The sequence below is a fragment of the Pinus tabuliformis genome, chromosome 7 (genome assembly GCF_031772625.1).
Source record: "Pinus tabuliformis cultivar Carrire ecotype Pingquan chromosome 7, CPIR1, whole genome shotgun sequence".
Classification (NCBI taxonomy): Eukaryota; Viridiplantae; Streptophyta; class Pinopsida; order Pinales; family Pinaceae; genus Pinus; species Pinus tabuliformis.
This window is the reverse complement of record NC_142293.1, coordinates 579,616,333-579,631,064: the sequence shown is the minus strand read 5'-3', so window position 1 is coordinate 579,631,064 and position 14,732 is coordinate 579,616,333. Positions and strand designations below refer to the sequence as shown.

At 37.9% G+C, this 14,732-nt stretch overlaps 1 long non-coding RNA gene across 1 annotated transcript; it reads left to right on the top strand.

The window, feature by feature from the left end:
• The first annotated feature begins 12,898 nt into the window (after positions 1-12,898).
• LOC149248754 (uncharacterized) lies at positions 12,899-14,385 on the top strand. The gene is made up of 2 exons (XR_016265773.1): positions 12,899-13,518; positions 14,021-14,385. It is a non-coding gene; the product is annotated as an uncharacterized LOC149248754 (long non-coding RNA).
• The last annotated feature ends 347 nt before the right edge of the window (positions 14,386-14,732 follow it).

The following is a 14,732-nucleotide window of genomic DNA, read 5'->3' as shown; positions in this document are numbered from 1 at the left end:
GTATTGTCATTTTTTTAAGTGTAGCATTCATTATTGAAGATAGTGGACACGTCCCTCAACTAGTGCTTGAGGTAACTGTGACTACGCTACTCTCACCCTGCTCTCTTCCCTAATCACCCCATCCTAAGTTTGTGATTATCCAATTAGATAATAGTATTTGTGATTATATTTATAGAAATATATAAAAAAACAAAATTAAATAATTTAAAAACTTCTTTATAATATTAAATTTACATTTAATTAATATTGTAATAAAGAAAATTATTATTATTAATAGTAAATAAAAATTAAAAAAATATAAAAAATAATTCATAATAAAAACACTAACTAGTCCATGTTGCTAATTTGAAAAAGACATTTCACAACAATAAAATCATGGAAAAAGGCCAAATTTAATAATAAGAAATTAAATAAACCTTTTAAGTGTACTTTTTCTTTTAAGAAATGTGTACTTTTTGGATGGACTAAACTATCAATTTGTGAGGATATATGATTAAATTAATCTCGAGTAAGAATTTCTGTCATAAAATATCGAATCAATTCAATGTTAAAAATTATGTATGGTATGTTAAAAAATAAGTATTTAATAAAAATATATATTAATTAAATTGATTTAAAATATGTTGTTAACTTAATTGATTATAATATAAATTTTGGTTATGCTATGTTTTATTGTTCTAATTGTAAGTTTGGAATATCAAAGCCGATACTCATTCTAAATCATTGAAGGTTTATAAAAAGTAAAAAGGTCGTGGTATTATGGTTACGAATAGAGTGAGACCATACATAGTTCGAGTTCCCTCTCTTTTATGTACAGTTTATTATATTATTTAATAAACTCTTTTTGCGTGAGAAATTGTGTTTGCTCATTTTTTCAAAGTTAATTTAAAGATTTTATTTTGTATTGGATCATGAATATTTTTGGATCTAGTTCCACTACCATTTGACATTTATCTTAATTTGTGTTTTCATTTGAGAATTATACTCCAATTTAATAGTGAAATCTCGGGTTTTCAAGTTTTTGGATTACTATTTTTTAAATGTTTTGAGTGGGGTTTCGCAGCTTTGAGGGTTTTTGTTGTTTTGGTGTTTTCGGCAACTCAATGATTAGTTTGGGGGGAGGGGCAATCTATGCCCCCCATCCCTCAGCCTGCTACTGATATAGATGCTTTTAACTCATTGGTTGCAAATGGGTCGAGGTTTAAGAAGGCAAACCCTTCTCGTTTTGTCAAGAAATTGGAGGAAATCCCAAATGTGTAGGTATTTGCACCTTAGTCAAGAACTCGAGCTCCACAATTATCTATGTATGACTTGGTCAGCTAGTTCATGGGGATATGGCCCTCCTCGCACTTTGTGAGGTTGTGGGTGGAAAAAAATTGGAAACCCATGATCAAGTGTTTCATCTCTTTGGCCTTCTATAGAAAATGATTTTTTACTTTCTTCTTCGAAAACAAGGTAGATCGAGACCTGATCTTCAGAATTGGGCCTTATTTCATGGGGTCTCAAGGGTTATATTTGGATCAGTGGAGTCCATATTTTAATATGGAAAGTCATGTTCCATCTGTAGTCCTAGTATGGGTGAAACTCCCCTTTTTTCCATTACATTGTTGGAATGATACCACTTTCAGAAGTATTGGCAATGCCCTTAGAAAGTATATCAATCGTGCCAAGCCACAAGAGGGGATTTTCTCTTGTGTCAGGATCTGCATGGAAGTGGATCTGGATAAGGGACTCCCAACAACCATAAATCTCAATCTGGACAGTTGATCCCATATCCAAGAGGTAGACTATGACCAACTTCCATTCAAATGCAAAGTATGCCATGAATATGGTCACTTTATAAGAAGCTACAAAAAAAGAAAAGGAGGAGCAACAAAAACAAGGGGAGGAAGGAGAACAATGGAAACAACAAAAAAGGAGAAGAGGCCCAATAAAAAAATAGAACAATCATCCAAGGAAACCAAATCATACTAGGAATACAGGGAAAGGACTAGCTTCCCTAAAAAAACCAAACTTGGTAGAAGAGAAGGAACCAACAAAGGGAAGAAAGAGAAAAATAACAACTATGAGGCATTAACTATGGTGAATGAAGGGGAAATTCCATAAAATAACCCCTCTTTGCAAGAGAAAGATAAAAAATCAGTATCAGATCTAGATCCAGAAATAATTGATGAAAATATGTCATCATTAGAAGAAGATTCAACACTAGCACAACAGATCATGGAGTCTTCTATGGAGAAGAAATAACTCCTCTCCTCTAAAAACACCTAGATGGGGCCGTCTTTGCCAAGTTCAGCAGACGAGAAATCAGATGTTGAGAAGGAAAAATAACTAGAGAGGCTCCAATAAATGTAGATTGAAAGACTAATAAAGACGTGTGATTGAAGAAAAAGGAAAAAGATAAGGAAATGGGAACTTAGTCAATTCTAGATCCAAAACTCAAAGGATACAGAAACACCAGAAATGAGAAAAATCTACCCCTCAGCAAGGGGCAGCTCATACAAGCAGTAAGTAATTAAGATTGTCTCCTAGAATTGCAAGGGATTAGGGTTGGAAAAAAGAATGGAGGAGGTGAAGTCATTAATCAAGAAAGAATGACCCTTAGTTCTCCTACTCTAGGAGACAAAAATGGGGGATCAAGAGATCCTTCAAAAACAACATAAGATTTGGAATGGAAATGGGATTCTTTTTGTTAGTTCAAGAGGAGCCTCAGGTGGTGTGTCCACCCTATGGGCTCAATCATCACTTAGGTTTCTTGATCATCGATTTTCCACCCACTAGTTGGCTACCAGATTTCTTCATATCCCCTCAAATCAAGTATGCTCTTTTGTTAATATCTATATGCCAGTACAATTTCAAGAAAAACAAGAATGTTGTGATTCTTTATTAGCTCTCAGGGATTCTATTTTTGGCTCTGATTGCATCTTTGGAGGAGATTTTAATACAACTCTACATTAGTGGGAAAATAAAGGGGTATCTCAGGTTAGAGATCAGTTTCAAGAAAATTTGGAAGATCTCATCCAAAAATTAAATTTGTTGGACATAAAACCTTCCTCCAACAAATTTACTTGGAGCAAGAAACAATCCGAACTGAGCCACATTATTGATCGTTTAGATAGATTCTTAATAATGGACTAATTCTCGTCTCAAAATATATTGGTTTATTCTTGAATCCTTCCTTGGAATAGTTTGGATCATAAACCATTGTTCTTGAAATCACTGAAAATATTGATTTTGGGCCCCTTCCCTTTCATTATTATCTAATACTAGCAAGAAAGACAGATTCCAAGGATATGGTAAAGGAATTCTAGAGTGAATGGGTCATGGGAAACCCAGTGACAATTTGGGAACAAAAGATTAAGTGATTAAAAATCACATTAAAAAAGTGGGCTTGAGAAAAACAAAAAGAGAGATAATCAGAGACATGGGTCTGCTATATAACATTAATAATTTGAGAAAGAGATAAAAACAAACATTAACAATTTGAGAAAGAGATAAAAACAAACATTAATAATTTGTCATCACCTTAATTCCTATTTAAGGTGATGACAAAATTTGGCTTTGATGCTAAATTCATTCATTCAGTTTCTCTTTGCATAAAATTGTCATGGATTTCCCCTTGTTCAATAGGAGAGCGACTGGATTTTTCCATTCCATGTGAGGTCTTCACCAAGGTTGCCCCTTATCTCCCTTCTTGTATATCATTATGGAAGATTCTCTCATAAGCAAATTGGAATTTGAAAGAAGAGGTGACCACTTCCTAGGAATTTGGTTTGTTAGTGGTATCAAGAGCATCAATAACTCTCAATTTGTTGATGATATTATTTTGATGGGAGGAGCTTCCTCAATAATAGAAAGAAGATTCTAAGGGGTTTTGGATAATTTTCTTACAGATTTGAGAGGTTAAACAAATTATGGGGAATATTATATTTACACATAGAATATTTCATTTAGAAAGCAAAGACAAATTGCATGATCTGAATTTAAACAAGAATGCAACAAATTACAGATATCACCATAAATACAAAGATGTAACAGAAATAACACTTCATTTTATTAATATCAAATATTGAACTATGCTTACAAACAGAATGGAAATAAGACTAGCTCAGGCGATGGTAGCTTATCTCTGAGAAGAGATGTGGCGGCTACATGCCTCTGAACTGTGTTACAATGAGGCTCAAGGGCCTATTTATTATTGGAAAACATGAGAAACCTAAACAACCAAAACCCTAACCCCAGGAGATGTAACACCAAGAGTTTGTGGGCCTTGTTGGGTAGCCAACTTCCCGGGGTCATAACTTGGTCATATTATCTCTGTTTGGCACATACGATACTTGTTGGAAAGATCTCTACGGGTACTATAGGTTTTTCTATAGGCCCTACCTATGGCCAAGGGCCTACAACAGACCTCAAAAAAATGTCATTTAGGGGGTCAAAACTGCTATGGAAGTTTAGGACCCAAAAAACTGCTAAAAATAATAAATGCTGAAATAAACAAGGAAACAAATGAAACTAACTAGAGGCCTAGGTGGGATAGGTGGGTGGCCACCAATATTCACCTAGATCATTCCTCCCCCCTTAGGAAGAAATGGTCCCCATTGCGTGCATATCCTCCATGAGGTGAGGAAATTTATGTTGAACCCGGTCTCTTGTGAGCCACTTTCCTTGGTGTAGGAGTTTTCTAGTTTTGACAACTCGATATAGTTGGATCTTTTATTGGCGAGTGTTCTTGACCTGTGTGTCCATAATCCATTCAATTGTGCCCTGTTCCATGCAGTCTAGGATTAACTCTATTGGTATGACTTGTTTTGCAATCTCTGAGGTGTCCAACAATGGTGGGAAGTATGGTCGAAGGCGATCCACATTGAACACTGGGTGTAGGCCAAGGAATGGGGGAATGTTGAGCTCAAAGGAATTGTCTCCCATAGCCTTGGTAATGGTGTAAGGACCATATCAGAGTGGTCTAAGCTTCCGATGGGCTTCGGTAAGGTGTTCTTTCTGTAAATGAAACCAGAATTTGTCACCCACCTAAAACTTATGTGGCACCTGATGTTGATCATGTCATTGCTTGTACTTGGCATTTGACTTCTCCAGGATGTCGTGAACTTGTTGACGGATGTGTTGGATGCGTTCAATAAATCTCGTCGATTTATCAGCCTCGGACAGTACATGTGTGGATTTTGTCTGCGTAGTCGCATGAGGCATGACAACATCAATCAGACATAATGGTTGATATCCTAGACCCACCTAAAAGGGACTGTGACTAGTTGAGCTATGGAGAGCTCTATTATAACTGTGTTGCACATACAAAATTCTCTCATCCCAAGTTCGAGGATGCTTGGAGTTGTACATATAGAGTATGTGCAATATCATCCTATTGACGACCTCCGTCTGGCCATCAGTTTGAGGATGGAAAGCAGTCGATTTAGTGAGCTTGGTGTCCAATAGTGTCTAGAGGCCTAACCAGAATGTGCTCAGGAACCTACTATCCTAATTTGATATAATGATCTGCAGGATTCCAAAATGTACCCATACTCGTTCAAAGAAGAGTTTGGCAATGTCCTCTGCTATGATACTCTTCTTGCAGGCTGCCAATATAGCCATATTAGAAAATCTGTCCACAACCACAAATACATAGTCATCACCATCCTTGGTAGAAGGGAGGCTAGACATATAATCCATGGAGATGGATTTCCATGCTTGGTTGGGAGTAGGCAGAGGAGTGTACAAGCCTTGCTTCTTGATGGTTGGCTTGGTGATGGCGTAGACAGTGCAGGATGTGATATATTTCCCAATATCCCGTCGGAGTTTGGGCCAATAAACGTACTTTTGTAGTCAAACCACAGTTTTCTCCATAAAAAAGTTTCCTACGACCCAACTATAGTGCGCCTCCAAAATCATCTTGGCACACTTGCTTGAAGGAACACAAAGGTGGCCCAGGTGGCATAATAATGTGTCTTGGAGGTGGAAATCAAGAACTTTCTTGCCAGCTACTAGCATCTGGTATGTCGAGGTGAACTCTGGATCATTTTTGTATATTTGCGGCCATCCATAGGTCTCGTGGACACAAGAGTTTATAAAAATAGTAAGTACTGCAACTGGGTGTTGGCTGAGGCAGTCTACAACATGATTGGTGCTGCCATTTTTGTATTTAATGTTCAAGTGGAATTGTTGCAGATATGTAGATCACTTCTGATGGCGATCGTATTGCAACTCCTGTGTCTGTATAAACTGAAGAGGTTGGTGATTGATGTGGATGATCGTCTCCTTCCCCATAATGTAGTGCTTCCATTGTCAGCAAGCCTACACGATGGAATACATCTCTTTATCATAGGTGGGGTACTTCCGAATTGTATCGGAAAGTGTCTCACTATGACAGGCCACTGGATGCCTGTGTTGGGTGAGGATTGCACCAATAGCATAGTCTAAGGCATCTGTCTCGATTTCAAATGGTTGTTGCAGATCTAGCAGTGTGAGTACCGGTGCATAGAAGAGGCGGTGATTCAACTCAACGAACTCCTTCTGTTGGGACTCAGACTTGGAAACTTTTCTTTCTCCCCGCCCTTAGTAATCTGAATCAAAGGCCAAGTGATATGGGAAAATCCCAACACAAACCTTTGATAGAAATTTGCAAGGCCCAAAAAGATGTATGTGAAGCTCCGTTAGAGTGATCGGGGTCGGCCAATCCCAAATGACTTGGATCTTGGTCAGGTCCACATGCACGCCACTCTCATCTATGATGTAAACCAAGTATTGGACTTGGCTCATGCCAAAGGTGAATTTCTCCCAGTTGGCACACAACTTGTGTTATCGAAGGGTTTGAAGGATCTGTCGAATTTGTTTCAAGTGTTCTTCCTAACTCTTGCTAAAGATGAGGATGTCGTCCAGATAAACCACTACGAACGAGTTGGTGAAGGACTGCAATATGTCATCCATAAGCCTCATAAAAGTAGTAGTGGCGTTTGTCAACTCGAAGGGCATAGCCAACCATTCGAAAATGCCTTCCTTGGAATTAAAGGTGGTCTTCCATACATTTGTGGGCTCTATTAGAACCTGGTGATAGCCAGACTTTAGTTCGATCTTGTTGAAATACTTGGCCCCCTTGAGTTGGTCTAGCAAATTATCAATCCCTGGGATTAGATACCTGTTCTTGACAGTGATTTTGTCTAGTGCCCTATAATCAATGTAGAGCCTCCAGGTCCCATCCTTCTTCTGTACAAGTACAATCGGGCTCCCACAAGACGAGGAGCTTGGTCGAATGTGCCCTTTTTGCAGCAACTCCTGGTTTTGTCGCTTGATCTCTTCATTTTCCATAATGGATCGACGATATATCGGCCCATTGGGTAGAGATTCTCGGGGAGTTAAATCGATTGAATGCTTGACTTGACAATGCAAGGGTACCCTTGTCGGTGAGGAGAAGATGTCTCTATATGCTTCCATGACCGTATCCACCTAATTATGTTGCTTGGAGGAACCCTTCCTAGGGGCCATGGATGTGGTACGACCCTCCCCTTACTTTGAGAGAGAATAGAAAAGAAAACAAATTTCCCAGTCTGGGAGATGACATTACTGCATTGCTTAGCAGAGATCAAAGAGATGGTGGTAGGTGGGGCTACCTTCGGTATCTTGTATAACTTAGTACCTAAAGAAATAATAACAGAGCAAGGTCTAGACTCATATACAACATGTCGCTTCCATAAGTATGGTTGTCCTAATAATACATCACAAACTTCAAGAAGAGCAACATCACACATTACCTCATCTGTGAAGGGCTTGATGTTATAGGGAAGTCAACATTGTTGGCTGATGCGGAGATCTCGTCCTTGGTGAAGCCACCTAATGGTGTACGACTACGGATGTGTTGTAGTCAGTAGGCCTAGCCGCTTCATGACCTCTTCTGAACTGAGGTTCTTTTAGCTCCCACTATCGACAATGAACTCCAGCAGAGAACCTTCCACCCACATCTGTGAGTAGAATAGGCACTCCCCCTCTTTTGGATCTTCAGGTTCAATCTTCTGGATCTTGGTGGTGGCCATAGTGGCACTGGGCTCTGCGTCAATGGTATTATTCCATTTTTCATTCCCCTTGTTAGGTTTTGACTCAGAGTCGGAACATGCATCGGACTCAAAAGCCTTCAGCTCAGCCACGAGTGATTGCTTGGCCCGACACTCACTTGCATTGTGAGTGGAGCTCTTATGGAACTCACACCACTTTACTGTGTCCTTCTTTGTCTTCGTGGTGTTGTTCTTTGCTTGCGGCATCGACAGGTTATCCTGGGTTGCCCCGCCTTAGCTTTTCCCTTTGCTCTGCAGTTTGGGGGCACCTTTCCCTTGCTTCAAATTCACAGATCCAAAGTCTCGCTTTTTTTGTTTAAGCTTCTGCTCAATCTTGACAGCGTATCGATACACTGTGCCGAGCGAGGATATGTCCAGGAACTCCATCTCATTCTGGATGTACCTATTTAGGCAATCGCAGTACTTGAGCACCAAATGTTTCTTAGAATCCTTGATATCCAACTTCGTGCGAAGGGTATGAAAAACATTGGTAAAATCCAACACATTTTGGTCCCTTCCTTGTCGCAGTGTGGTCCACTTTATGTATTTATCCTCACTGCTCTCAACAAGGTAGTATTGCTCCTTGATGGCATCCTGGAAGGAATCCCAAGTGGGTGCGGCCAAAAATAGTGAGGGCATACTTTCATCCTTCTGCTCACAGTAGATTTCCCACCAGTCCCTGACATGGAGGACAGCTTTGAGAAGAGCAAAAGTAATCTTTTCCCGGTTGTAAAAATCATGAACAAAAAATATCCTTCTAGCAGATTAGACCATTTATCTGTGACATCCGCATCTATCTGACCCTCAAATATGGGAATGTCAAAGTTAAATTGTACCTTAAATTGTGTGTGCTTCCAGAGTAGCTGCTGGAAGTAGATGCGTCACCCTTGGGTAGTCGCTGAAGGATCTGGGCAAAGTTGTCCATCATCACGTTCCTTTTTCGCTCGAGGGCTTCTTCAAGCAAGATTTTGATAGGATCTCCTATCCCTTCATCTTTCTTTTCTTCTGCCATGGGAGGCCTTCGAGATTTGAGAGATTGGTCTTGCAAAGGTTCGACTGGTTCAAGCCCTAACTCCTTATATCCCGACCTCATTAGGGACATGCAAAGAAAAATAGAGAAAGAGCAGACCGCTCTGATACCACTGATCCAAATTTAAATAGGAACACAACAAATTACAGATATAGCCATAAATAGAGAGATGCAACAAAAATAACACTTCCTTTCATTTATATCAAATATTTAAATATGTTTACAAACATAATGGAAATAGGACTAGCTCGGGTGATGGTAGCTTATCTCTGAGAAGAGATGTGGCAGCTACATGCCTTTGAACTTTGTTACAATGAGGCTCAAGGGCCTATTTATTATTGGAAAACATGAGAAAACCCTAAAAAACCAAAACCCTAACTCTGGGAGATGTAATGCCAAGAGTTTGTGGGCCCCGTTGGGGTTAGTTGGGCAGCCAACTTCTCGGGGTCATGACTTGGTCATATTATCTATGTTTGGTGCGTATGATACCTTGTTGGAAAGATCTCTTTGAGCACTACATGTTTTTCCACAGGCCCTTGCCCACAGCTATGGGCTTGTTGTGGACCTCAAAAAAACGTCATTTAGGGGGTCAAAACTGCTCTGAAAGTTCAAGACTCGAAAAACTACTAAAAATAGTAAATGCTGAAATAAACAAGGAAACAAATGAAACTAACTGGAGGTCTAGGTGGGATAGGTGGGTGGCAACCAATATCCACATGGATCATTGGAAGAGTGAGCTTTCAATCAATAGAAACATAGAAACAATTTAAGTATTTAGGCATTCCTATTTGCTTGAAATCACACTCAACCCAAGCTTGGGAAGGTTTTCTTTCAAGTTTCAAAGGAAAATTCATTTCCTCGGGGGTAGATGGCTTATTCTTGTAGGGTGCATTGATTTGATCAAAGCAATCCTCTCTGACTTACCACTTTTATTAACTTTTAGCACTTCTTGCTCCACTGTATTCTCTCTGTTTTGGCAAAATAAAGTTGCAGCTTTCTATGGGGAGGCAAAACAAGTATAAGAAATTCCATCTCACTAAATGGGTTACTATGAAGCATCCTAAAGATCAAGGGGAGCTTGGAATTAGGGGACCCTATGCTAATGAATAAAGCAATAGAGGCAAAACTAGTTTGGAGATTCATAACCCAAGAAGAAGACTAGTGGAAGGAAGTTTTCAAGGAAAAATGCCTTCAAGGAGAACGAATAAGAAGTGTAGAATCAATTCAAGCCTCAAGAGGGTGATCCCCAAGCTGGAAATTGTTTGTATTAGTGACCCCTCTCATTTGCTTAGGTATGTATTGGAAGCCATAAAATGGGGAAAATATAAACTTATGGAATGATAAAATAATTGATCATCAACCACTGAAACAGTTCCACGAGTTTCTTCCTTTAAGAGAATTCTTATATGCTCAAAGAAAATTCACCCTGGTTGATATTTTCATTTGGGATGAGGAAGGGAATTGGGCTAGATGGAACCTTAGAAATACTCCACAAAATATTTAACACTTGGCCTTTAAGCTTCGTGGTTGACTAATGAGATGCACACCATGGAGATCAGAGGAAGCAGATAAGGTAGAATGAAATGCCTCGGTTTATTCAATGAAGAATAGATACATCACTTTTTTCTTCCAATCTCAAGCTTCACCAAAGCTCAATAGTTGGAAAAAACTATGGAAATCTAATGCCAATCCAAAGGTAAACTCTTTTTGTTGGCTTCTTTCTCATAGAAAAGTTCTAATAGGTAGGAATTTAAGAAAGAGAGGCATTCATGGCCCCTTTCAATGTCCTCTTTATTTGCATCAAGCGGAAGAAATCTCCCATATCTTTCTAGATTGTGATTATACCAAAGCCGTTTGGGTGGAAGAAATTACCCACTCTCCAATAGAGTGAAATGAACCTTTGATTTTCAAAAAATCTTCTCTTCTTGGATAAAAAATTATGCTTGAAGTTTTTCAAGGAAACCTATGTTCAAAAATTATTGGGAAGCTCTCTCAAAATTTATATGTTGGAAAGTATGGTTAACAAGGAATAATGCAATCTTTAATAACATGAATACTCCTCCCCATAGCACATTGATGAAAGCAATCTCATTGTGTGTTGAGTTTGGAGCTCAAAAGATAGGCTATAACTCTTCTCAACAAACCTTAGACCAAATGGAATGGGATTGGCTTAGAAAGTTTATAGTTTGGACAATTTTTTCCATAATATAGGGTGGAACAAGCCTAAATCGGATGAAAGTTGGAAGCTAAGCCTGACAAAGGTAGAATTAAGAGCATGGAAGAGCTCGCGACAAGGCTAGATTCTCTATTTTGATGGGGCATCCAAACAGAACCCAGGGGTGGTAGGAGGGGGAGGGGTACTCTATGGCCCCAAGGAGGACAAAGTGTTCAGGTACTCATGGGGTCTTGGTTATATGACAAATAATAAAGTAGAGATATATGGTCTCTACGGGGTATTTTGGTTAGCCAAAGAACGTAAGATGTACACACTTACGGTTATGAGAGATTCTCTCCCAATCTTGCATCGTCTAGTCACAAGCTCCCACTCAAAGGAGAAATATATGGAAAACATCATGAAAAGAAGCAGGGAAATTGCAAAAGATATCACATCCAAAGCATATTTCTATCTCCTAAGAGATTTCAACAGAGAAGCAAACAAGTATGCATATGAGAGGTGTAAATTGAAGATAGGTGAATTAAATATTAATGGCCAAACCAAGCATACTATAGTTCCCCAATGGTGGATGAAGTCTAGCACTCTGAAAACTGCTAATTGTCCGGCCTTAAATGAACCTCTCTAGGTCAATAGTAGGTTCATAGTTATGAAAGATTTCATAATCAATTAGTAGTGTTATGTGTTGTAAATTTTGTGTTTTATTAGGGCAATTTTGTAAGATATTCACCTACAAAATCTCTCTTTTGTTGCTAAGATATATTCTCTTAAAAAAAAATCATGTATTTCTATTGAAAAAAAAAAAAACAATTTTGATAAATTAACTTTGTAATATGTGCAAAATCAAATAATACATACTTTTTCCAATAATAATAATAATAATAATAATTTTATTTAATTAAAAAAATATTATAAATTTTTATTAAAAATAATAATTTAAAATCATTTTCCAATATATTAATTTAAAAAATTATTACATTAAAACTAACCTAAAAACTATTTTTATCCACTTATTAATTTAATAATAAAAATAACTCCTGACCATAAATCCGGTCCTTAATTATTACTACACATTTACAACCTCTACGGCCTCTAGCTATCATAGACCTTTTTACAACCTCTAATTAGGCCGATAGGCCTTTCTTTGAATCAGTTCAATCGTCTACACTTTTGTTTTCCTTTTAACACCTGGCACACACTTTGTAAAACACTTGTATGGTTAAACTTTAGACACGTCATTTTTTTTGCTAAATGTATCCACGTATCCACGCACTACCCGAGTTTTTCTAGTGGCCAACTGCAATAACAATGAATTGGTTACAGTAATAATGAAAGTAAGGCATTGTAACTGATTTTTTCTTGTTGGTTTTGATGGAAAAGAGCCAAACAAGGGTGTAAACCCTGATGAGGTCATTGCATTTGGTGCAACAGTGCAAGGTAGCATTCTTAGTGGAGAAGGTAGAGAAAACACTAAAGGTAAAGTAGGTCCACAGTTTTTGCATTTTATATTGTTCAGTTCTAAACGAATTTTTGGTTTTTTATCCTGCAATTTGAAATCTTGTTGCTCTTATTTATGTGCAGAAATACTTTTAATAGACCAGAATTATTTTTGTCTATTAAACTTTTCACATGAAAGATCATATAGGTTTTCCCTACATTCTTCTTCAAATAGCCTGTCTCACCACAATAGAAACAAATCAGACATTATTCTAATTTGAATGAAAATTTTCTCTCCTGCTTTATTTGTTTCTGATTGGGTTTTCTGTCATATCTTGGTCTGAAATTTTCCTTCTTACATTGTTCTGAAATATTTTCTGCTTTCTTTTTCCTTTTCTATCGGTTTGGCAACAAAATCATTATCGTTTTCCTTGGTTGTTTTCCTCCTCAAAATTGTTTATTGTGTTGCTCATTTTGCAGCGAGAGCTCTTCAAGCTCTTCAAAGGACAAAGACAGTGTTGTTACTATAATTGTCAAAGTCGTTGCAAAATCTTTGAAAGAACAAGGCAAACTACTTAAAATAATTAAGGTCAATGCTCTCTTCTATCCTCTGTCAACCTGCAATTTACTGATCTCTAACATGTCAGTTGATTGGTTATTGAACCTTCTTCTTAAATTATCAAGCGTCACAATTTGAGAGTTTCATGTACTACTAAAAGCTTTTCCCAATCTTGAAGGGTATCCTCAACATCCTGGACATGGGGAATAATGTCGTCTGCAATTGATAGGGTGACAATCGTCAAAGCCTCTCTTAAATTGTGGTATGTATGAATTGTCTTCATCCTTTATTCCCTAACAGCATAATTCTTCCCATGTAATTTATGGCAGTCAGAAAGCATTCCTCCTTGTGTAAGTCCTGCCATAACTGCTCCTTCCTAGACGCATATCAGTTTTAATAAACCCTCAACCCTGTGTGTCGGTTTCAACTCTTTGGAGAAAAGCAAGGACAGAGAATCTAGTCCTGACTTCAAACACCAAAACCCAGTTTTTGTTGGTTGTACTGAGGGAACATTTAATGAACTGTTTCACCCTGTCAACCAGAGGTTTCAATGTGTGACCAGCAAACCAAACAACACTTTCCATTTAATAAATTTACTCTCTTATCGTACCAACAATCTTCCAATGCTACAAACAGCAATGATTTTCTCCAATCAGCAGCATGAAAATAACATATACGATACCTTCATATTTTTCCTCTTTGTTTTCTTGATGATAAAGTTTTAAGAATACCGTGAATCTGAAGATACGACCTGCTGCCTCCAGATAGCAGTAAACATGAATAGCATCCAAGGACAGGAGCAACAACGAACTCTACCTTCAACTTTTTCCTCTTTGTTTTTTTGATGATCAAGTTTTAAGAATACTTGGAATCTGAAGAGACAACCTGTTGCCTTCAGATAACAGTGAACATCAATAGTAGTCATTGGATAGGAGCAACAATGAACTTGTGTAATCGGCATCTGGTCACAAAAGCCTCCAGAAAACAAACCAAAATGATGATTTTTTCAGCAGAAATGTATTCTTATTACCATTAACTACTTCTTCATGATGGCAGCAACATCATCTTCTGGAGTGGTCTCTTCAATGTTTCATATTCTAAAGCAAAAATGGTTCCCTAGTTATGTTAACTTTTCATGAAAAAGCAACAAATTTAGCAGAAGTGGCAGATTCAATAGCAGTGGTAAGGAAACCTCAAATCCGGAGAAATGCTTTGTGTGACATCATCAAATTCTACACCTGGAAGGCTTTTTCTTCAAAATTTTGCAATGAACAACCACAAAATCAGCAGCCACACCAATTGGAAAACCACACAAGTATCCAACAGATGCAAAAAAGTTGTAGTAAACACAATTTATCTAGCACATAAAAAACGCAATGTCACCTCAGCATTCTTACAACATCATTTCATCTGTTGCAGTGTTTATGTGGCAAATGCATACAACATCCATACATTATACTATTAATCTATTCATCT